Source organism: Rattus norvegicus, chromosome 7 (genome assembly GCF_036323735.1).
Source record: "Rattus norvegicus strain BN/NHsdMcwi chromosome 7, GRCr8, whole genome shotgun sequence".
Lineage (NCBI taxonomy): Eukaryota > Metazoa > Chordata > Mammalia > Rodentia > Muridae > Rattus > Rattus norvegicus.
In genome coordinates, this window is record NC_086025.1 from 99,023,589 (window position 1) to 99,047,535 (window position 23,947).

The 23,947-nt window shown below is 38.5% G+C and overlaps 2 long non-coding RNA genes across 4 annotated transcripts in view; both read right to left on the reverse strand.

Annotated features, from left to right (window-relative positions):
• Positions 1–7,796: 7,796 nt before the first annotated feature.
• On the reverse strand, positions 7,797–9,567 carry LOC134479739 (uncharacterized). The gene is made up of 2 exons (XR_010053420.1): positions 8,935–9,567; positions 7,797–7,999 (listed from the first exon to the last, which is right to left on the reverse strand). It is a non-coding gene; the product is annotated as an uncharacterized LOC134479739 (long non-coding RNA).
• Positions 9,568–11,084: 1,517 nt separating this feature from the next.
• Positions 11,085–23,947, reverse strand: part of LOC120093679 (uncharacterized) — a 51,583-nt gene continuing 38,720 nt past the window's right edge. For all 3 annotated transcript variants that reach the window (XR_005487222.2, XR_005487223.2, XR_005487221.2), the window contains one exon: positions 11,085–11,397. This is a non-coding gene — a long non-coding RNA (uncharacterized LOC120093679). The remainder of the gene's footprint in view (positions 11,398–23,947) is intronic.

Consider the following 23,947-nt stretch of genomic DNA (forward strand, 5'->3'; position numbering starts at 1 on the left):
AATGACAGGGCATTGAGGTGGGAGTGGGTGGGTGGGAGTTGGAGCATCTCATAGAAGCGGGGAGGAAGAAGAAGGTATGGGAGAATGGGGAAATACATAAAATAGTCAAGAAAAAATAAAATTGAAAAAAAAATTAAAGAAAGATCTGGGGTATGGATGGTTCTAGTCAAATTCCAATATATAATCAACTGACATCTAGAAATGGCTCAGACAGTCACAACACACTTACCTCTAGAAAGAAAACTTCAAGTCAAAACTCTTTCTAGAGAGAAGAATGAGATGATCTCCTTAATCTGCCCACCAGAAAATGTAAATAATGGCACAGTACAGCAATAATTATTATTGTAATGAGAATTATTAATAATAATCATTCTGAATCATTATAATGAATTATATCACAGCAAGCACAGATGTGACCATTATGCAACTCTGTCAAGGGCCACTGTGGGACAAATTATTTTGAATTAGCTGAGAATTCTACTTGCACCATCAAATGGACACAGAAAAATGGTGGAAATGAGGCAAATCAAGTCTCCTGGGCCTCCTGGACCTTTTTAACATTGGATCTGTAAACGTTGTTTGGAACCAATCACTTAGCAGTTAATAAAGGACATTGATGACTAACCCATCTCAGTGGCTAACTGACAAGACCAGCTGCTCAGTGAAGAGAGCTAATAGCTCCCTAGACAGTTTGACTTAAAGGTTAATGTATTCAGGGTCCAGACTTGATGATGTAGACATGTAACCAGAAGTTTCTCATTTTTATATAATGAAGAAACACCACCAAGAATGAAAAACACTTGAACATTCACTAATCAAAGATTATTCCAGCTGAAATGGAAATGTACTGAAGCCGGGATGGGAAAGCAACAGCACAAGAGGAGCAATGAAGTGTGCACTCCAGAAAAGTCATGGAGAGTTGACCATCCCGCACACTGGCTCAGTGAACAGAGCAGGTCATTCAAATTCTTGCTAACCTTGTCGTTATCATTTCCAAAGATAGTTGTAATTTTCTTTTGCTTCCTGTAGTAGTATATTGTCTGAATAATAGCATCCCTCATCCGATTCATGCTCTTTTGCAATATGGTTTTGTGGTACTTCCTATCAAGAGAAGGAGTCCAACTCTATGCTTTTGCATTAGCTTGCATTAGATGGCAGCATGCTTGGAGCCAGGGATTATACCATACCCTCTGTCAGACTCTCAAGAGGATCTGCACACTCTGCCTACACTCCCACAATCCTGATGCTCATAGATTCCTGACAAGATGTGGTCCAAGTCACCTTTATGATGCCACAAGCTGACAGCCAGATATACTAATGCATAAATGAGATCATCTGTATTAGGTGTCTATTGTAAACAATAACAAAAAAAAATCCCCCAAACTGAGTGTCATTTTACAAATGTAATTATATCTTAAAATTGTCTGTGTTGATGGGACTCAGCCTAGTTCTTTTTCTGTTCTGCGTGATGCTGGGTAGAATTTCAATCATCTGAGAGTTTTGAACATCCTAGATCTGAAAACCCTAGCTGGCTTTCCCAAACATCAGGTATTTATACAATAGCGGGGAAGACTGGGGTACTTGCAAAGGTGGAACTCCCTTCTCCATCTTTATCTTTCCCTTTAACATTTCTTCCCTCTTCCTCCCTGCTTTCTGTGTTATCTTCAGATTTCTCACCATAACTTTTCTATACCCCCATATGTTATCTGTAGCATGATAGCTAATTTTTGATTTGGTAACTTAGGGCTTTTCAAACGGAAAAATTGGAGACTTTCTTAAGTCATATACTTCAAATCAGTACATCACTCTCTCCTAATTCTATTGCTTAAATTCAATCCAGAATACACTACTTGATTGGGTAAGAGAAGACAATAGAAGGATTTAGAATCCATCTAAGAAATCTATCAGCCTCATCACTCTACATTAATCAGCCCTGATGCTCACCAGTTAATCTAGAAAATATGAACATATCTACCAAAGATCACTCAGAAGAGCCTAGATTAGAAACTCTGGTTAATTGAGCTCACACCTAATGATCAGACTCACAGAATCCTGAGCTAAATACATGATATTGCTTATATGCCAATGACAAATGATATTCTCTGTTTGGTTCAACAAAATATAAGAACTAGAGGATGATGTTGTGATGTTTGATATAAATTATTGACAAGATTTAGAATCACTGGAAGCACAGAACTGTTTCCAGGAAAGCTTAACTCAGTAGGGAAGATATAGAGCTGGTAGGTAGGTAGAGAATGTAGGACATTTAGTACCTCTTGCTGGTTATAAAGGAGAGCGATTCATTCTCTCTCTCTCTCTCTCTCTCTCTCTCTCTCTCTCTCTCCCTCTCTCCCTCCCTCCCTTTCTCTCTCCTTCTCTCTCTTCCCCTTTCCCTCTCCCTCTCCTTCCTCCTCCCCCTCCCTCCCCTCCCCTTACTCCTCCTTTCTGCCCTTTCCTTCCAGCCCTTCTTTTTCCAGTCTTTCTCTTTCGCTCCCTTTCTCTCATCTCTCCCTCCCACCACACCTGAGACATTTCTTACTGTAGATACAATGGAGCAGCTGTGTCATACCAAGCTGTCTTCCCCAACATGTGCACCTGTAACTTGAACTTAACTGTGAACCAAAACAAATCTTTCCTTCCATAAGTTGCTTTTTACAGATATTTTGTCATAGTGATGAGAAAAGTAACTAATACAATAGAAAACTTCAGTACATACTGTGCTCAAGATACTGGGTTGTAAATATATTACAATCAGAGGAAAACTGGATAACTACTTGTTGAATAAAAAAATAGTTTAAGTACTGGAGAGATGATGGCTCAGTAGTCAAGGGCATCTATTATTTTTGCAAAGGACCTGGGTTCACTTCCTTGCACCCACTTTAGACTACAACCATAACTCCAGGTTAAGGAACTCCAACACACTTTGGCATCAGCGGGAACCTGAACACTCACGTTCACAAAACTCATGCAGCCCCACTCACATATACAAAGATTTAACTAACAAATAAATCTTGTTTATAATGTATGCTCATGATACTATAGAGTGGAAAAGGTAGAGGTAAAATATCAGAAATTAAAAGAACAGTAAAATAAATACTGTTAATGAAAATAATATATATTCATAAAACAACAGCTCTTAATTTTTCAAACCCTGAGTTCGTTATACCATCAATATACTGTTTTGCTTACAACATATTATATAATATATTTTGAACTAAAGTATTTTACCACATATAGCATTATTCTAATCTTCAAGGTTACTTTAGTATGAGGTATTAAAGGGACTTTTATAAATTTGGAAATTGTATACCTATGACAAATGTCACTGAATTTTAATGGGGACTATGTTTAATCTGTATATTCTTTTGGTCATATACACTAAAATATTAATTGTTCTAATCCATAAATGTGAAATATCAAGTATCTACAGTCACTGGATTTCCAATGAAAATATTAGGTACACTGAATCTAGAAAAGATAGTCTTTAGTAAACAATATAGGGAAAATACTTATATACAAAAATTTAAACACTAATTTTTTATATTGGTTATTTTATTTATTGACATTCCTGGTTTCCCCTCCTCAAGCATCCTAGCCTATTCCCTCTCTCTTCTGCTTCTATGAGGGAGCTGCCCTACCCATCCACCTACTCCTGCTTCACTATCTTAGAATTCCCCTACTTGGGGCATCTAGTCTCCATAGGACCACGGGCCTCTCCTCCTATTGATTCCATATAAAGCGATCCTCAGTTATATAAGCAGCTGGAGCCATGGGTTCCTCCATGTGTATTCTTTGGTTTGGGTTAGTCCCTGGTTGCTCTGTGGGGTCTGGTTGGTTGATATTGTTGTTCTAACTATGAGGTTTCAAACTCCTTCAGCACCTTCAGTCTTTCCTCTAACTCCTCCATTGGGGTCCCCATACTTAGTCCGAAGGTTGACTATGAGCATGCACATTTGTATTGGTGAGGCACTGACAGAGCCTTTCAGGGGACAGTCATACAAGGCTCTAGTCAGGAAGCAAATTCTTAGCATCAGCAATAGAGTCAGGGTTCGGTATCAGCAGATGGGAAGGATCCTTGGTGGGGTAATCAATGGATGGCCTTTACTTCAGTCTCTGCTCCACTCTTTGTCCCTGAATTTCCATTAGAAAAGAACAATTCTGTGTGTTATATTTTTGAGATGGGTGGATGGCCCCATCCCTCAATTGGGAGCCATTGCCTTACCTGTGGGTATGGTTTCTATAGGTTCTCTCTCCCCTTTGTTGGGAATTTCAGCTAATGTCATTCCCTTGGGTCCTGGGAGCATTTGGCTTTCCTAGCATATGGGACTTTCTAGTGGTTACTCTCATTTTCCCATGCCCTGCCCAAACCTCTGTTCAATTTCCTGACCCTCTGTACTTCTCAACTATATACTCCTACACCTGATACTGCCCCCCTTTTCCCTCCCATCCCTCTCCCTCCCAAATCCCTCCCAACCTCAAGCTCCCATGATTATTTTGTTCCCCTTTTAAGTAGGAGTGAAGCATCCACACTTCGGTCTTCCCTCTTCTTGATCTTCGTATGGTTTCTGAGTTGTATTGTGAGTATGCCTAGTTTTTTTCCTAATACCCACTTATCAGTGAGCACATTCCATGTGCGTTATTTTGTGACTATTACCTCACTCAAGATACTTTCTAGTTCCATCCATTTGCCTGCAAATTTCATGATGTCACAGTTTATAATAGCTGAGTAGTACTCCTTTGTATATATTAGCACATTTTCTTTATCCATTCCTCTGTTGAGGGACATCTGGGTTCTTTCCAGCTTCTGGCTATTATAAATAAGGTTGCCATGAACATAGTGGAGAATGTGTCCTTGTTATATTTTGAAGTATCTTTTGGGTATATGCCCCAGGAGTGGTATTGCTGTATCCTTGGGTAGTACTATGTCTAATTTACTGAGGAACCTCCAGACTGTTTTCCATAATGGCTGTAGCAGCTTGCAATCTCACCAGCAATGGAGGAGTGTTTCTCTTTCTCCACATCCTCACGAGCATCTGTTGTCACCTGAGTTTTTGATCTTAGCCATTCTGACTGGTGTGAGGTGGAATCTCAGGGTTGTTTTGATTTGCATTTCCCTGATGACTAAGAATATTGAACATTTCTTGAGGTGCTTCTCAACCATTCAGTTTTCCTCAGTTGAGAATTACTGCTTAGTTCTGTACCCCATTTTTAATAGGATTATTTGATTCTCTGGAATCTAACTTTTTGAGTTCCTTGTATATGTTGGATCTACCCCTCTATCAGATGTAAGGTTGGTAAAGGTCTTTTCCCTACCTGTAGGTGGCCGTTTTATTCTGTTAAGAGTTTCCTTTGCCTTATAGAAGGTTTTCAATTTTATGAGATCTCATTTGTCTCTAGTAGATCTTAGAACCTGAGCCATTGGTGTTCTGTTCAGGAAATTTTCCACTTTCTCTTCTATTAGATTCAGCTTATTGGGTTTATGTGGAGGTCTTTGATCCACACAGACTTGAGCTTTGTACAAGGAGAGGAGAATAGATGAATGTGCATTCTTCTGCATGCTGACTGCCATTTGAGCCAGCACCATTTGTTGAATATGCTGTCTTTTTTCCACTGGATGGTTTTGGCTTCCTTATCAAAGATCAGTTGACCATAGGTGTATGAATTTAATTCTGGTTCTTCAAATTTATTCCATTGATATACCTGTCTGTCTCTGTACCAGTAAATATCACGTGGGTTTTATCACTATTGCTCTGGAGTACAGCTTGAGGTAAAGGATAGTGATTTCCTCAGAAGTTCTCTTATTGTTAAGAAAGTTTTCACTATCCTGGGTTTTTTTGTTATTCCAGATTAATTTGAGACTTGCTCTTTCTATCTCTCTGAAGAATTGAGTTGAAATTTTGATGGGGATTGCATTTGGTAAGATAGCCATTTTTACTATGTTAACCTGCTAATCCACAAGCATGGGAGATCTTTCCGTCTTCTGAGGTAGACATTGATCTTACATCTTGTGAAAAACTCATAATAAATTAATTACTAAATAATAACTTTTAAAACTGTATAACTACTAAAAGCAATAGAGAAAATCTCACTTCCGGTTATAAATCACACACACACACACACACACACACACACACACACACAAAACCTATGGATATATAATCTATTTTTCTTCAAAGGTTGGAGAAGATTCTATGGAACTAAAGATATTGAATGACAAAGAAAAGAAGACAATCAAGAGAGAACCAGCATAATGGAAGAGGATATTTATAAACTGTACATCCAGCAATAGAAAGATGTAAGATAAATAAATAAGTTCAAAAACCCAATAGCTAAAGTCACATATTTGATTAAAACATTGAGCCTACAGAGATATTTCTCCAAAGACAGTGTGCAAACAATCTATAAGTATAAAATAAAGTGTTTAATAAATCATCAAGGAAATATTATTTTAAAATTAAAACTACAAGTCTTCAGAACTCTGAGCATAGATAAAGAGGAAAAGTATCAGGTGTTGGCAGGGAAGTTGGGGGAAAGAAATTTTTGTTTCCTTGGATACAATATAAATCAGAACAGCTATTTTTGAAGGCAGTATAGAAAAACTTCCAAATGTTAAAAATGAACTTTAAATAATTACAATAACTGGGTAAATGACTAAAGGGATGAAATCAGTATGTTGAAGATATATGTGCACAACAGTGTTTATTGAGACAGCCACAAGAGCTGAGATGAAAAATAAAGTCAACATAAGTGTCCATCACTACCTAAATAGATAAAGAAAGCAGGCAAACACACACACACACACACACACACACACACACACACACACACACACACACACACACACACACTCCTGTTCTGCTTTAAGGACTTTCTGGATTTTTGTGACCAGGTCTATGAACTTGGGGAACATTGAATTAAGTGAAACTAGCCAGTCATAGAAAGACAACTATTCATGGTGCCATTTGTGCAGAGCATTCAGATAAGTCAAACTCACAAAAGCAGAGAGTAAAGTGTTGGCAACCAAGATCTAGTTAGAGGAGGCAGGGATTGAGAAGATGCTGATGCAAAGTCAAATGACGTCAATGAGGTATAAGGAAGAAGTCCAAAAGGCCTATCACACAATAAGTTTGCTATGGTTAATTAACAATTAATTACATACTAGAAAATTACAAAGGAATTAGCTTTTAAGTCTTTTGTCACACACAAAATCATATGTGAGGAAATGCCCTGACTATTTAGCTTGGTAGAGTATGTAGTCATTTCACAATGCATTTAAATCTCTAAACACCATGCTGTATACCACAAACATGTACATTAGTATTGAAAATTAAAATGATAGTATAAAGCAAATGGTGTAAAATAATTATTGGTACTGACATAAATTTATATTTAAATTATTTAAAATGTTGGGACATATGCATCATTCCCTGAATTGTTTTAAAATATATTTGGTAATTAGAACTTACTCAAGAAATATGGTCCCATGGGTCTCATTTATGAAAGCTCTTGGCTTCAGATAATCAATTAGAATCTATTCAACATTTATAGCACTGGGAGCTGGGGCCATCCATCAAAGGAAAGGGCAGAGGAGTGGCAGGCTTTCATGGAAGGATGGCCAAAGATTTATGATTCTCAGCAGCAACTCACTCAGCATTCTCAGCAACAGGTACCCAATACGAGGGTGCTGCGTGGCCTTCCAGTGGGAGGTGGGATTACTTCAGAGGTCAATTCAATTACCTTCTTAGTCTCTCTTGAAAGAACTGAGGCATTATTGCACAGTTTCATCACAGCCAGCCTTCATCCATCAGACTTTATTCAGTAGGACTGTGGATGGCGGTCATGGTTAGATCTGGAGCTATTTGATAATTGACAGTAAAGGACTCCTTGAGGATGGATGATGCTGGGTCTGAAGTTTTCCTGTAGAAAGTGATGTCATCTTGGAACTATGGGGAAAAGAATGTGAGCCCTGAATGGATCTCTTCCAAGTCTCAGGGCAGAGCTGATTTCTGTTATTAAGGATCATATAGAAATATCAGGGCTTGAACTGTAGGATGGCCAAGAAGGTAAAGGCATTTTTCTTTGCAGTACAAACTTGATGAACTGAGTTCAGTCTCTAAAGGAAGAGAGGCAGAGGGGGTAGGGGAGGGGGAGGGGTATGGGGAGGGAGAGGGAGAGAGAAGGAGAGAGCTAATGTCACCAAGTCCTCCTCTAGACTTTGCTTGCACTTCATGGTATCTACATACCTACATGCTACACACACACACACACACACACACACACACACACACACACACAAGTAAAACCTATGCCTGGTAATGTGCAGTACTAAAATAACTAAAATCTTGTGCATCTTTTTTAATTCTTAAATTTTGTGCATCTGTGTGTATGTAGAAGAAAGAGGATAAGGCAAATTAGCAGGAGAGCAGAATGTCCCCCAAGATCAAGCACTTGAACTGGCAGTGAATATACATGTGTTCTATCTCATTTTTGGAACCTGTATAAGCACTGTAGGGGAACTGTGACATAGATTTAGCTTGACGTGGATTAGAATTCCACGTCTCTAGCTTTCTAGTTGTGTGACTCAAAGATAGGTAGCCCTTCTGAATTGATTTCACCAGGTATAAAATGGAACGACTAAGAACTATCCAAATGAGCTGCTTAGATATAAACCTGATGCAGAGGAAGATCTAAGGAGACAATGCTCTGATGATAGTAAATTGAAAGAGATTTAAGCTACTTTTGGTCCTAGGAGGAAAATGAGCTTTTTACTCCAGCTATGGGCATCTTTTCATTAAATAAACATAAGGTGACACTGTTCCTATGGCCCTGGAGAAAGAGTGTAATTAAATCATTTATGCTTGAGAATAGTTGTGCCCCAGTGCAATTTTTACACTGCTAGCTATTTTCAAGATCAAACACACAGCTTAGGGATACAGATACATTTGAAAGGGTCAACATCTGTTTGGAGTTTCCCAACTTGCCCACTCATTTGGAAAGAACTTGGGAGTTGGAACTTAGCAGGCATAAGTTGTATAATCATGTTCGACACAGGAACTGACTTGACTTTCCAATCTTGGAGAATAGCTAGAAGCTCTTCTGGGCCTTAGGTCAACACCTCACTGTAGCTGTGATGAGTAACATGCCGTGGATGACACTCTATGGTGGTAAAAAGCCAAGGGAAAGGGAAAAGTGTGAGCATCAATAATCTGTAGACAAGGCTAAATGGGACCCATGTGACATTTATGAAGCCACAGGCCTATAGGACATACCAGTCATTCTCTTTTCTCCCTGCACTCTATTTGGAATTTATCTGGAATTTGGCAAATGAGTAGTATTCAAAGACAATTGAAAAACTGTTGGTATGGAAGACACACAATTCTGTTAACATATTCTGATATCTGTTAACATACTTATGTTAATGAGCCTTTCTGAAGAAAACAAAAAGTAAATCTATTGGGATTTATACACCTAATAAATGGGATCAGCATTACACTTTATAATGTGTATAATGTGTAAAAAGTACATGCACATGCACGTGTGTGTGTGTGTGTGTGTGTGTTGGCACTGTTTCACTACCATTGTTTTTATAATTTAAGATATAATCAGAATTGATTTCATTATTTTATACACCTTAGGATAAGATGAACATGAAGCAGAGAGATTTAACAGAAGCATCACTAATTACTACAATTAATATATAAAGGCCAACTATCAGAGGGAAAATGAAGCCTTCTCTCTGATATTTCATTATGCATATCATAAGAAGCAATGGAGCAGAATAGGCTTGGGCAGATTTGTTGACTTTGCACTAAACCTAGATGGAGAATCTCTAAATCCTGGTACCTATCATAGGACAGGAGGGGCAGTGGGTATTGTGAGAGATTTATGTGGAACTAAACACAACCATCTTTCCAAAGTTGCATTTTTATAGTACCTTTTCCCAGCTGTAATAAAAGTATCCCATAATAAAATGATAAAACTCTTACACTGCATCATGAAACATTCCTCATATTGGAAATACAGAAAATTAGAGAAAAGGAGCTCTAAATTTGAATCAGAAGTTATAATAACTGAACTTAGACACTGTAAGTCTTTGTTTCATGTTTTATGCTTAAAAAATAAGAGAGAACATATAAACATTCACTTATGGGTTTCATGTTTTATGCTTAAAAAAATAAGAGAGAACATATAAACATTCACTTATGGGTTGGTGGGGTGAGGGAAAGGTGGGGTGGGGATGATTTTCCAAACTAAAGATTATGAAGTAGACATGTGGAAACCTACTTTGGAACTTAATTTAAAATATAAGTTAAAGTAATTATGAATATTCTAAACTTTGAGTTGTGTCAGCTACAATGATGAACAGCCTCACAAGTCATGCCAATTGGTGTGATTGCAGCCCAAATACCAGGGAGTAATCAACCACTTTTTGATTGGATTTAAGGATTCATTAAATTAAGGGTTAAGGATCATTCTACAAGTTGAAACCCACATGTAGCATGATTATTGGGGCAGAAAACTACAGCTAGACAGGACCACAGAAGGAATCTACTACTATTATTTTGCTAATGGGACATATTATTAAACAGATTCCTAAGGACTCCTCATTATACCCACATGTGAGGCTCCACAATCACCAGAGAAGCTACTCGTTTGTGGTAAAGAGCCACAACTGGTCAAAGTGTGGAGAATAAGTGACTATGAAATGTCCACAACTAAACCAACATCACATCCTCTCCTCCAAAGGTTCAGAGATCATTGTATGTGAGGAGGCAGAAAAATTATAAGAGCTAGAGGCAGTAGATGAGCACAAGGAAGTAGTTTTGCTGGACACAGTAGGACAGTTGCTTGTTTAAACTCACAGCGTTGTGACAGAATATATCAGACCTGCATAAGATCAAGCCGGAGAAAATTCTAACATAGAGCAGGTGTGTGGATATGAAAACTTAGCCTTAGATAAGGAGCTATTGGGTAGCTGGGGAAAGGACAGCCAGTTTCCTTTCAGTGTCGGGTCTCTCATAGAATATATATATTCTATAATATATATAGAGAATATATATATATATATTTGATGAGTAGTGAATTAGAAGTAGATGTTGGAAGAATTGGGAAGAAGGAAGGATATGATCAAAATACATTGTACAAAATTCTTAGCCAAATAATAAAAACATCTATAGATATACTTGCCATAGATGGATAATGCTTTGTGAGAAGCCATAGGTTATGAAATGAAAATCCTAGTACCAGATGTGAACCTCTTTCCTGAGTTGTTGGCTGAGAATTACCCAGAGTTATCCTAAAACATACAGCTTACTTCCAATGCTTTCAGTTGCTTTGGTACTTCCCAGGATTATATTTTCACCAAAGCTTTGGCTTCACTCATTATTCATGCCGCCACTGTTAATATGTAGAACAAGAGAGAAGAATGTGTTTCATTATAAAGAAATGACACAATGATTTTTTCCCACTTCCTTTTAAAGCTTTTATTTTTCCCAGCTACACTCCCAACCTCTGATGCACCATAAAGTCTCATCCAAAACTTAAAATATCATGACCTTAATGGCATCTCAGTTATCATATTTTTCTAATCATTCCTTCATGTAGTCATAATAAAAGAGTAAAATTTTAGACTACCTCTGGACTTAAAACATAATCAATTAGAAGCTCTTTTGAGTCCTTGCTTGCAATTCATGTATGGGCTGGAGAGTATTCATGTCGCATAAACTTAGATTAAAATTAAAGGTCACCATTTTGCTTCAAAAGGTATGAGAGCACGGTATCAGTTCCTCTCATTCAGACCTGAAGCTTGTGTTTGATTCTATTCAGGAGGGTGCTATGATTTGAATATTCCTCTGACTTGCGTGGTTAGTCATGTAAAATGCTGGAAGCTGGGCTCTTAGGGATGGTGTTTGGGTGATGGGCTCTTTGCAATCCTGAGCTTGCAGTGCTCAGATCATTCTCTTCTGATGTTCCACCATGTGAAGACATGCACAGTAGTCTCTATATCAAAAGAAGAGCTATGAATCCTAACCTGGTGTCACTTTGATACTAGACTTCTAACAGAAACACACTTTTGATGTTTCGATTGTTAGTTTGAGAAGTTCCAATATATAATGCAGACTCTTCTCAAATTCTCTTTGCAAGTGGTATCCTGTGTGTGTGTGTGTGTGTGTGTGTGTGTGTGTGTGTGTGTGTGTGTGTATTGAGTGAACACGTGCATGTATATGCTTGCATGTGGATGCTAGTGGACAACTGTGGATCCCTCCTCAATCTTTAGCCACTGCGTTTAAAAATAAAAAATAAATAAAAAAATAAAAAGCGAGATCTTTTATTGATCTTGTCTAAGGGGAACCTTGCATAGGAGATATTGAGTCTGGGTAAAATATACTAGAGGTGGTGGTTTTCAATGTGTTTACCAAGACCAAGCATGATACTGATGTTTTGGAACACATATGAAGCTGAATAAGCTTAAAAAGAGTGTGTTCAAATTAAACTCGAAACTTCCATGGTTCTGTTAACAAACAACCATATTTGTATTGACAGCAAATGAAGTTGTTTGGTACACACACACACACACACACACACACGCACTCACATGCATGCACACGTGCACACACAGAGAGACATGGATGGTGACTAGTTAAGGAGAAAAAAGGAAGTGAACAAGAAAGGGGAAAATTTTTTAAAGAGAAAATAGAGCACTTAACTCCTACAAATTAGACCCTTGAATCAAGCATCAGATCTGTAAGAATGACTAACTGTAGGACTGGTAAGATGGCTCAGCACGTAAGGTTGCTTGCTGACAAACCTGATTATCTGACTTTAATCACTGAGCCCCACTCAGTGAGAAGAGAAAAAGACAGTTGTGGAAGTTGTTATCCAACCTCCACACATATGCTACAGCATCTATAACCCCTCTTGAGATAAATAAATAAACAAACAAACAAATAAATAAATAGTAAAATGTTCTTTTTTCTTTCCTTTTCTTTTTTATTAATGTTTTTATTTGCCTTACATCCTGATTGTGTTGCCCTCCAGTCCATCCTCCCAGTCCCACCCTTACAAATCCCTCTCCCCCACTAAACCTTTCTTCTCTTCACAGAAGATGAAGTACCCCTTGGGTAACTCTGCCCTGGGACATCCAGTTGCAATAAGACTAAACATATCCTCTCCCACTGAGGCCAAATTAGGCAGTCAAGTTAGGATAACGGGATCCAATGGCAGGCAACTGAGTCAGAGACAGCCTCTGCTCCAATTGTTAAAGGACCCACATGAACACTAAGCTGTACATCAGCTACAAATGTGTACGGGGCCTAGGCCCAACTTCTGCATACTCCTTGGTTGGTGGTTCAGTCTCTGTGAGCCCCTATAGGCCCAGGTCAATTGACTATACAGGTCTTCTTGTGATGTCTTTGACCCCATTAGTTCACTCAATTCTGTCCCCTATTTCTTTCACAAGACTCCAGGAACACCATCTGATGCTGGCTCTGTTCATCTGTTTCCATTTGCTGCTGGATGAAATCTCTCAGGAGAGTTATACTAGGCACCATGTATGTGCACGTTTCTGTGCCTGGCTTACTTCAAATTGGGTGATAATTTCTAGTTCCATCTATTTGCCTAAAACTGGGATTCGTGGTTTATGCATGTAATACCAGCACTGAGGACTTTACCCAAGCTCTGCTGTGGTATGAGAGAAGTCAGTCACATTCCTGAGGTGGTCCTGCATTTACCTCCCTAGAGAGGTAAGTCTTGTACTAAAGAAGATAAATGACCTATAGGTGACAAGGGGCACTGTGAGTGTAGAGGAGGCAAATGTGGGTGTAATACAGAGTTCCTAAAGCTAAGTGAATACAAGATATATAGAAACTCTAGAGGCGAGAAAGGAATGTAATGAGATTTTACAAGCAATATAAATAGAAATTAACATGTTACCAAAGCTCCTTAAGATTTATCAGTGTGCAGGGAACATTCCTGGATTCAGAAATCATCTAATGTATCTATAGAGTTGAAGCTACATGAAAGGTGAATGTGGAGAACAGAAAAATAAAGGGCATGTTAGGATACAAAATGAAGACTACTAGGTTTTTAATAAAGAAATTACCTTGATATAGATCTCATCACAGTTGAGATAAAGATTGGTTCAACATCTGAATGAAAATAAACTGACTCCAAAACGCCTGAAGCCTTAATGTATGTACTAAATAACATCATTCATATTGTCTACTGAAACTGGTAAATATTGGCTGGTGGTAAGGTCTTTACACAGTTTTTGTTTCAATATTTAATCTAATACCAAGATGCCAGCATCCTTCGGTAGCTGTTGGGAAATGCTGCAGTGAAAGCGAGCCACCTGTTAATTACTGCATGAAAACCTCAGAGTCTAAAGTCATTATCATGTGCTGCTGATAATTACAACCACACAAGTGTGAGGCATCCTCTTGGATGTTTCTCAGCACAAATGGGCAGGCTGAGATGCCAAACAGGTGATGATGATTTGAAAGAATAATAATAAATTTCATTTGGGGTACAAGTAATTAAGAGATGTAGACTGCCAACATTATACTCTAAATGAATCAATCTAGTAAAAGATCAGGAGAGAAGCTTGTCTCCAGTCCTAATGTCCTCTAACAAGACTGACTGGCACATTGAACAAGTATGCTTTCTCCAGTGCATAATCAGGGAGGCAGAAGTAAGACCAGTGTGGGTGAATCTGTCTCTCTCCCAGGATGATGGACAGACACAGGCTTCATCTGCATATCTGGTTGAGTATACAGACATGAAATGAGCAGGATTTGGAACGAGAAATTTCATGAATGCCATGCCATCCACCAACAGCCGACACTCATAATGAGGATGGCAAGAGACATCTGCCCTGCTGGAATGAAATATGAAAATCAAAATTTCATAAAGAAAAAAATCCAAATTTTATTTAAGACCTCAGCATGTTAATGATCCAGTAAGACAATGAACCATTTGGGATTACATGCCCTGATCCAGCCTGGAAAACTGCCAGTATTCAGACTCAAGTATTTTGAATCCAAGCGTATTTGAAGACATCAGATTACTATCTACATTTTGACTACATACAGATGTGCTATCTGCCACCTTAGATTCATCATCAGAAATATATAGTACAAATATCAAGCATCTTTTTAAGTTGATGATTTTAAAAAAATTTCTACCAAGTTCACAAAACGTAATTATATACTTGCTACAAACTGAGTAGTAAGGCCAACACTACCTGTAGGAGTTTCCATGATATTTTATACAGAGGCTATACGATATATTTCTATAGTGAAAGTCACAAATAGAAGGGACAAGATTTTTTTAAAGAGGAAAAAATAGTAATAGAGTTGAGGCTCACATGCTCATCTTCATAACTTTGAAACTTACTGAATTCTCCCACATTCTATTATTTCATACCTTCCTGTCCCAGAAGATCATGGGAAATCAGAATGTTTCCAGAATAGGGCACACACATTTCTCTGGGTCTTTCTTCCCCACACTATCTCGGTCTTTTTAAAAAGTGTTCTCCCAACATTTCTGTTCTGTTATCTCTATTTCTTTTTTTTTTCTTTTCTTTTCTTTTTTCTGGAGCTGGGGACTGAACCCAGGACCTTGCGCTTGCTAGGCAAGTGCTCTACCACTGAGCTAAATCCCCAACCCCTCTCTATTTCTTAAGAAGTAATTTTGAATCTCACAAAACTACTTGAGGACAGTACAAAGGGTTTCAATGTGTCCCCAACTGTGAAATTTTACATTTTTGTGGTATGTATGTCAACATTGATGAGCTAATGATGGTACCTGTTAACTGTCAATCAAACTTCCTCAGGTCTTTCCTCATATGTAGTTTTTAGTTCTTGAATATCTTGGTTATGGTCTAATCCTTAGTACTCAGATCTCTTTGGGCTTATCTTTGCTATAAAAGTTAATCAATTCTTTATTGTTTGGGGTAAACCCAATGATTCTGATGATTAGAAAATTTTTATTTTTAATTCCCTCAGGGGTAATTTTTGTTGATGAACTATAATTCATATGTCATAGAATGCAACTATTTTTAGTCTCTTTTCTTGTTCACATTACATCCCAAACAGACTCCTCTCCTTTCTTCCAAGTCCCACCCTTACAAATCACTCCCACACTGCCTCTGCCCCTTCTCCTCAGTGAAGGTGAGCCCCTTTTAGGTACCCACCAAACCCAGGGGCATCTAGTCCCAAAAGATCTAGGAACATCCTCTCCCACTGAGGCCAGCCCAACCAGGCAGTCCCAGTACGGAAAAGGGGATCCAATGGAAGAAAACAGAGACCGAATAACCTCTGCTTTGCTTGTTAGGAGAACCACATGAACTCCAAGCTGCACCTGTGCTAGAAATGTGTAGGGGTTCTAGGTCTAGCACCTGCATGCTCCCTGGTTGGTGCTGCACGTTCTGTGAGCCCCAATTTTCCAAAATGAGTTGACTCTGAGGGTCTTCTCGTGGTATCCTTGACCCCTCTAACTTGCTTAATTTTATCTCCCACTCTTACACGAGATTCCCCAGACTCTGGCTGATGTTTGGCTCTGGGTCTCTATATCTGCCTCCATCAGCTGCTGGATGAATCCTCTCGGCAGACAGTTATGCTAGGTTCCTATCTGCAAACACAGCAGACTATCATTGATAGGGTCAGCGATTGGCTGTCTCACATGGGATGAGTTTCAAGTTGGGTCAGTCATTGATTGACTGTTACCCCAATCTCTGCTTCAACTTTATTCCAGAACATCTTATAGGTATGACACATTTTTTTTTCTTTTTTTTTATTAACTTGAGTATTTCTTATATACATTTCGAGTGTTATTCCCTTTCCCGGTTTCCGGGCAAACATCCCCTCCCCCCTCCCCTTCCTTATGGGTGGTCCCCTCCCAACCCTCCCCCCATTGCCACCCTCCCCCCATAGACTAGTTCACTGGGGGTTCAGTCTTAGCAGGACCCAGGGCTTCCCCTTCCACTGGTGCTCTTACTAGGATATTCATTGCTACCTATGGGGTCAGAGTCCAGGGTCAGTCCATGTATAGTCTTTAGGTAGTGGCTTAGTCCCTGGAAGCTCTGGTTGCTTGGCATTGTTGTACTTTTGGGGTCTCGAGCCCCTTCAAGCTCTTCCAGTTCTTTCTCTGATGGTATGACACATTTTTGGATTGAAGGTTTTGTGGGTAGAATGTTGTCCCTTTCTCTCCTCTGGAAGTCCTGCCTAGCTATAGAAGAGGGCCACTTCAGTCTATATACCCCCCCCACACACACACACAATGCAAAACATAGTTCAGTGGTTTCTGCAATTTACAGTTTTGCATCCATCAGCTTTATAGAACTACAGAACATGTCCTCAATGGAAAAAAGAAGTCCTATAATGATTAATACTCATTCTCATCTCCTCTCCTGCTCCAAGACCCTTCACAACCACTTACCTGCTCTGTTTCTATGGATTTGATTGGTGTAGATATTGCACACATGACATAGTCTACTATATATGAACTTCTGCCTCTGACCTCACTTTCGTTGGCATATATTGAAGGTCAACCACATGGCATATATTTATAGTAATGCCCTTCCATGACTGAATGGTATTCCATTGTATGCAATATCACAATTTGATTTTTTCTTAAAATGTGTGCTTGTGTTTTATCATTACTGTAAATAATATTAAGAAAAATTACATTTAAATATCTGGTGGTATGTGCTTCTAACAATATTGTTTCTACATAAAGAATACATTTCCTTAGTTGTATGTTAATATTTTATATTTTCTAAGTTGATTTCTTGGTGATTCCATCAGTCCACATTAAAAGTCTTTCTGCTTCTTCACATTTAATTGCAATGTGTATTATTGTGTTTTAAATATAACATCATATTATGAAGTGGTATTGATGTTTTAATTAGAATAATCAATGCTTGATTTAAAACATGACATTTTGAAATGTATACGTTGGGGATGTTAAAATGAGATGGTTAACACATTCATTTCCATGTACATTTATCATTTCATGATAATGATGATTAAAGTTTTCTTTTACAAATTTACCTTGAGATTAGAGGGAAAATTGTAGAATATCTTATTACAGTTTGATTTGCCTTTCTTTTATGAGCAATAGTCATGAGTATTTTTATGTATTTAGTCATTTGCTTGTGCTTTTTGAAAACTTCTATTCAAAACCTTTGTCCATTTTTTCTATCATGCTCTTTATGTTGTAGATGAATTCATAGGTGAATCCCTTGTCAGATATATGCTCTGATAATGTAACCTCTTTTCACTTTCTTCATGAAGTTCTTAAAACATATGAAGTTCTATTCACTACATCGATATCTTGGTTTTGTATAAAAGTGCTTAGATTCTGTGGTTTTTCCTTTCTGCTAAGAGAGCTTTACTGTGAACATTTGAGTATTTGACAAATCATGACCTCATTATTGCATATGTTGCTAGGCAAGGGCCCAGTTTCACACTCTTGCTTGTGGATATCCTGTTAACTGTCATGTTGTTATGCAGATAACCATAGCTACTGTGGGTTTGTGGGGGATGTAGATATGATGTGCAGAAGACAGCATTTCACAACACTCTTCCCCCATCCTCTGACTTTTATATTCTTACTGCATTATGTTCTGTGTGGTCCCCTGATCATCAGCGGTGTGGGTGGGAAATGAAGCATTGGTGAGAAGATGCCCCATTATTGAGGTCTTTGTAAATTTTTTCAAGAATACCTTGTACTTTCCGTCATTTAATTCCTGCACTTTTTTGTTAAATGTCTTTTCCATTTCATTTCATTCTTTTAAATGATATTATAAAGTAAATTGCCTTCTTAATTTCATTTTGAGTGTTCATTGCTAGTATATAGAGAGACAATTGATTTTCTTGTATTGATCTTTTAACCTTGCTAAATTTAATGAGTTAATTCTGACACTTCTATCATTTTTATTTCTTAGCACTTCTTAAGCAATGTTATCCAAACAGGAATAGACTTACATTTACTTTTCCTGTGTAAATTGTTCTGTGTATAATTGCTTCAGCTTAAAAAGCCAGTGCAATATTGAAATGATAGGGACAGGTATCCTTATCCTGTTCCTAATCTTAGTGCCACTCTCCTTTTGTCTTTTGTCATACAGTGTGGCATTTATTGTGTGCTGTTGGTAAATGCCTTTAGTCGGTCAAAGAGCTTCTCTCTATTCGCAGGTTGTTCTATGTTTCTGTCATGAGAACATGTTAGATTTGCGATTGATTTTTTTTTGTTAATCTATTGGAATGACTTTGATGTTTTGTGCTTCATTCTATTGATATTTTAGTTGTGAGCTTTAGTCTTTAACGGTCAGGGTATCTTCCCATCTGTATGTTTCTGTCTAGTGTATTGTTTTTCATGTTGAGCTCATTTGTTTGATAATTTTTCTTGAGGACTTAAGTACCTGTGGTAATCAGAACTGGCCTTGGTTTACATATGATCTCCTTATCTAGTGTTGCTACATGGGTGATTACAGCTTCTTTGATTGAATTGATAACTAGAAACTTGTGAAATTCTTCGAAGCATTGTTTACAATGACCAATGACAAAGCTCAATATTTAAAAATGCCTAAAAATGTTGTAAAATTGACTAGACTTGGGACTTTGTTTAGAAAAATTCTTAAATTTCTGATCTCCCACTCATTTTACTGGCTTTATTTTCTATGCAACTTAGATTCTATTAATGTTGTATAATTTGCGACAACCACAATATCAGAGAAGATGCAAAAGATAACAGACTTTAAGGTTTTTTTTGGTTCTCTGTAGCTTAATACTTGAGCCAGAGCTGATTATTTGTTGATAATTTAATGAGTATAAATACTCTATGTATAATAAAAATACATATGTGTGCCGGCCCGCAGCAGCTCTCTGCTCCCAGACACGGTGAGAGAGAGACCCAACCGCCTGGTCAGGTGGGCACTCCTGAGGCTACAGAGCAGAAGAGACCACCAACACTGCTCACCACTGCCCACTTCCCTGGCCCAAGAGAAACTGTATAAGGCCTCTGGGCTCCCGTGCGGGAGGGCCCAGGAGCGGCAGGACCCCTGCCAGAGACACCTCCAGACCCTGAAGGAAACAGACCGGATAAACAGTTCTCTGCACCCAAATCCCATGGGAGGGAGAGCTAAACCTTCAGAGAGGCAGACAAGCCTGGGAAACCAGAAGAGACTGCTCCCTGCACACACATCTCGGACGCCAGAGGAAAAAGCCAAAGACCATCTGGAACCCTGGTGCACTGAAGCTCCCGGAAGGGGCGGCACAGGTCTTCCTGGTTGCTGCCGCTGCAGAGAGCCCCTGGGCAGCACCCCACGAGCGAACCTGAGCCTCGGGACCACAGGTAAGACCAAATTTTCTGCTGCAAGAAAGCTGCCTGGTGAACTCAAGACACAGGCCCACAGGAACAGCTGAAGACCTGTAGAGAGGAAAAACTACACGCCCGAAAGCAGAACACTCTGTCCCCATAACTGACTGAAAGAGAGGAAAACAGGTCTACAGCACTCCTGACACACAGGCTTATAGGACAGTCTAGCCACTGTCAGAAATAGCAGAACAAAGTAACACTAGAGATAATCTGATGGCGAGAGGCAAGCGCAGGAACCCAAGCAACAGAAACCAAGACTACATGCCATCATCGGAGCCCAATTCTCCCACCAAAACAAACATGGAATATCCAAACACACCAGAAAAGCAAGATCTAGTTTCAAAATCATATTTGATCATGATGCTGGAGGACTTCAAGAAAGACATGAACACACTTAGGGAAACACAGGAAAACATTAATAAACAAGTAGAAGCCTACAGAGAGGAATCGCAAAAATCCCTGAAAGAATTCCAGGAAAACACAATCAAACAGTTGAAGGAATTAAAAATGGAAATAGAAGCAATCAAGAAAGAATACAGGGAAACAACCCTGGATATAGAAAACCAAAAGAAGGGACAAGGAGCTGTAGATACAAGCTTCACCAACAGAATACAAGAGATGGAAGAGAGAATCTCAGGAGCAGAAGATTCCATAGAAATCATTGACTCAACTGTCAAAGATAATGTAAAGCGGAAAAAGCTACTGGTCCAAAACATACAGGAAATCCAGGACGCAATGAGAAGATCAAACCTAAGGATAATAGGTATAGAAGAGAGTGAAGACTCCCAGCTCAAAGGACCAGTAAATATCTTCAACAAAATCATAGAAGAAAACTTCCCTAACCTAAAAAAAGAGATACCCATAGACATACAAGAAGCCTACAGAACTCCAAATAGATTGGACCAGAAAAGAAACACCTCCTGTCACATAATTGTCAAAACACCAAACGCACAAAATAAAGAAAGAATATTAAAAGCAGTAAGGGAAAAAGGTCAAGTAACATATAAAGGGAGACCTATCAGAATCACACCAGACTTCTCGCCAGAAACTATGAAGGCCAGAAGATCCTGGACTGATGTTATACAGACCCTAAGAGAACACAAATGCCAGCCCAGGTTACTGTATCCAGCAAAACTCTCAATTAACATTGATGGAGAAACCAAGATATTCCATGACAAAACTAAATTTACACAATATCTTTCTACAAATCCAGCACTACAAAGGATAATAAATGGTAAAGCCCAACATAAGGAGGCAAGCTATACCCTAGAAGAAGCAAGAAACTAATCGTCTTGGCAACAAAACAAAGAGAATGAAAGCACACAAACATAACCTCACATCAAATATGAATATAACGGGAAGCAATAATCACTATTCCTTAATATCTCTCAATATCAATGGCCTCAACTCCCCAATAAAAAGACATAGATTAACAAACTGGATACGCAACGAGGACCCTGCATTCTGCTGCCTACAGGAAACACACCTCAGAGACAAAGACAGACACTACCTCAGAGTGAAAGGCTGGAAAACAACCTTCCAAGCAAATGGTCAGAAGAAGCAAGCTGGAGTAGCCATTCTAATATCAAATAAAATCAATTTCCAACTAAAAGTCATCAAAAAAGATAAGGAAGGACACTTCATATTCATCAAAGGAAAAATCAACCAAGATGAACTCTCAATCCTAAATATCTATGCCCCAAATACAAGGGCACCTACATATGTAAAAGAAACCTTACTAAAGCTCAAAACACACATTGCACCTCACACAATAATAGTGGGAGATTTCAACACCCCACTCTCATCAATGGACAGATCATGGAAACAGAAATTAAACAGTGATGTAGACAGACTAAGAGAAGTCATGAGACAAATGGACTTAACGGATATTTATAGAACATTCTATCCTAAAGCAAAAGGATATACCTTCTTCTCAGCTCCTCATGGTACTTTCTCCAAAATTGACCATATAATTGGTCAAAAAACGGGCCTCAACAGGTACAGAAAGATAGAAATAATCCCATGCGTGCTATCGGACCACCACGGCCTAAAACTGGTCTTCAATAACAATAAGGGAAGAATGCCCACATATACGTGGAAATTGAACAATGCTCTACTCACTGATAAACTGGTCAAGGAAGAAATAAAGAAAGAAATTAAAAACTTTTTAGAATTTAATGAAAATGAAGATACAACATACTCAAACTTATGGGACACAATGAAAGCTGTGCTAAGAGGAAAACTCATAGCGCTGAGTGCCTGCAGAAAGAAACAGGAAAGAGCATATGTCAGCAGCTTGACAGCACACCTAAAAGCTCTAGAACAAAAAGAAGCAAATACACCAAGGAGGAGTAGAAGGCAGGAAATAATCAAACTCAGAGCTGAAATCAACCAAGTAGAAACAAAAAGGACCATAGAAAGAATCAACAGAACCAAAAGTTGGTTCTTTGAGAAAATCAACAGGATAGATAAACCCTTAGCCAGACTAACGAGAGGACACAGAGAGTGTGTCCAAATTAACAAAATCAGAAATGAAAAGGGAGACATAACTACAGATTCGGAGGAAATTCAAAAAATCATCAGATCTTACTATAAAAACCTATATTCAACAAAATTTGAAAATCTTCAGGAAATGGACAATTTCCTAGACAGATACCAGGTATCGAAGTTAAATCAGGAACAGATAAACCAGTTAAACAACCCCATAACTCCTAAGGAAATAGAAGCAGTCATTAAAGGTCTCCCAACCAAAAAGAGCCCAGGTCCAGACGGGTTTAGTGAAGAATTCTATCAAACCTTCATAGAAGACCTCATACCAATATTATCCAAACTATTCCACAAAATTGAAACAGATGGAGCCCTACCGAATTCCTTCTATGAAGCCACAATTACTCTTATACCTAAACCACACAAAGACACAACAAAGAAAGAGAACTTCAGACCAATTTCCCTTATGAATATCGACGCAAAAATACTGAATAAAATTCTGGCAAACCGAATTCAAGAGCACATCAAAACAATCATCCACCATGATCAAGTAGGCTTCATCCCAGGCATGCAGGGATGGTTTAATATACGGAAAACCATCAACGTGATCCATTATATAAACAAACTGAAAGAACAGAACCACATGATCATTTCATTAGATGCTGAGAAAGCATTTGACAAAATTCAACACCCCTTCATGATAAAAGTCCTGGAAAGAATAGGAATTCAAGGCCCATACCTAAACATAGTAAAAGCCATATACAGCAAACCAGTTGCTAACATTAAACTAAATGGAGAGAAACTTGAAGCAATCCCACTAAAATCAGGGACTAGACAAGGCTGCCCACTCTCTCCCTACTTATTCAATATAGTTCTTGAAGTTCTAGCCAGAGCAATCAGACAACAAAAGGAGATCAAAGGGATACAGATCGGAAAAGAAGAGGTCAAAATATCACTATTTGCAGATGACATGATAGTATATTTAAGTGATCCCAAAAGTTCCACCAGAGAACTACTAAAGCTGATAAACAACTTCAGCAAAGTGGCTGGGTATAAAATTAACTCAAATAAATCAGTTGCCTTC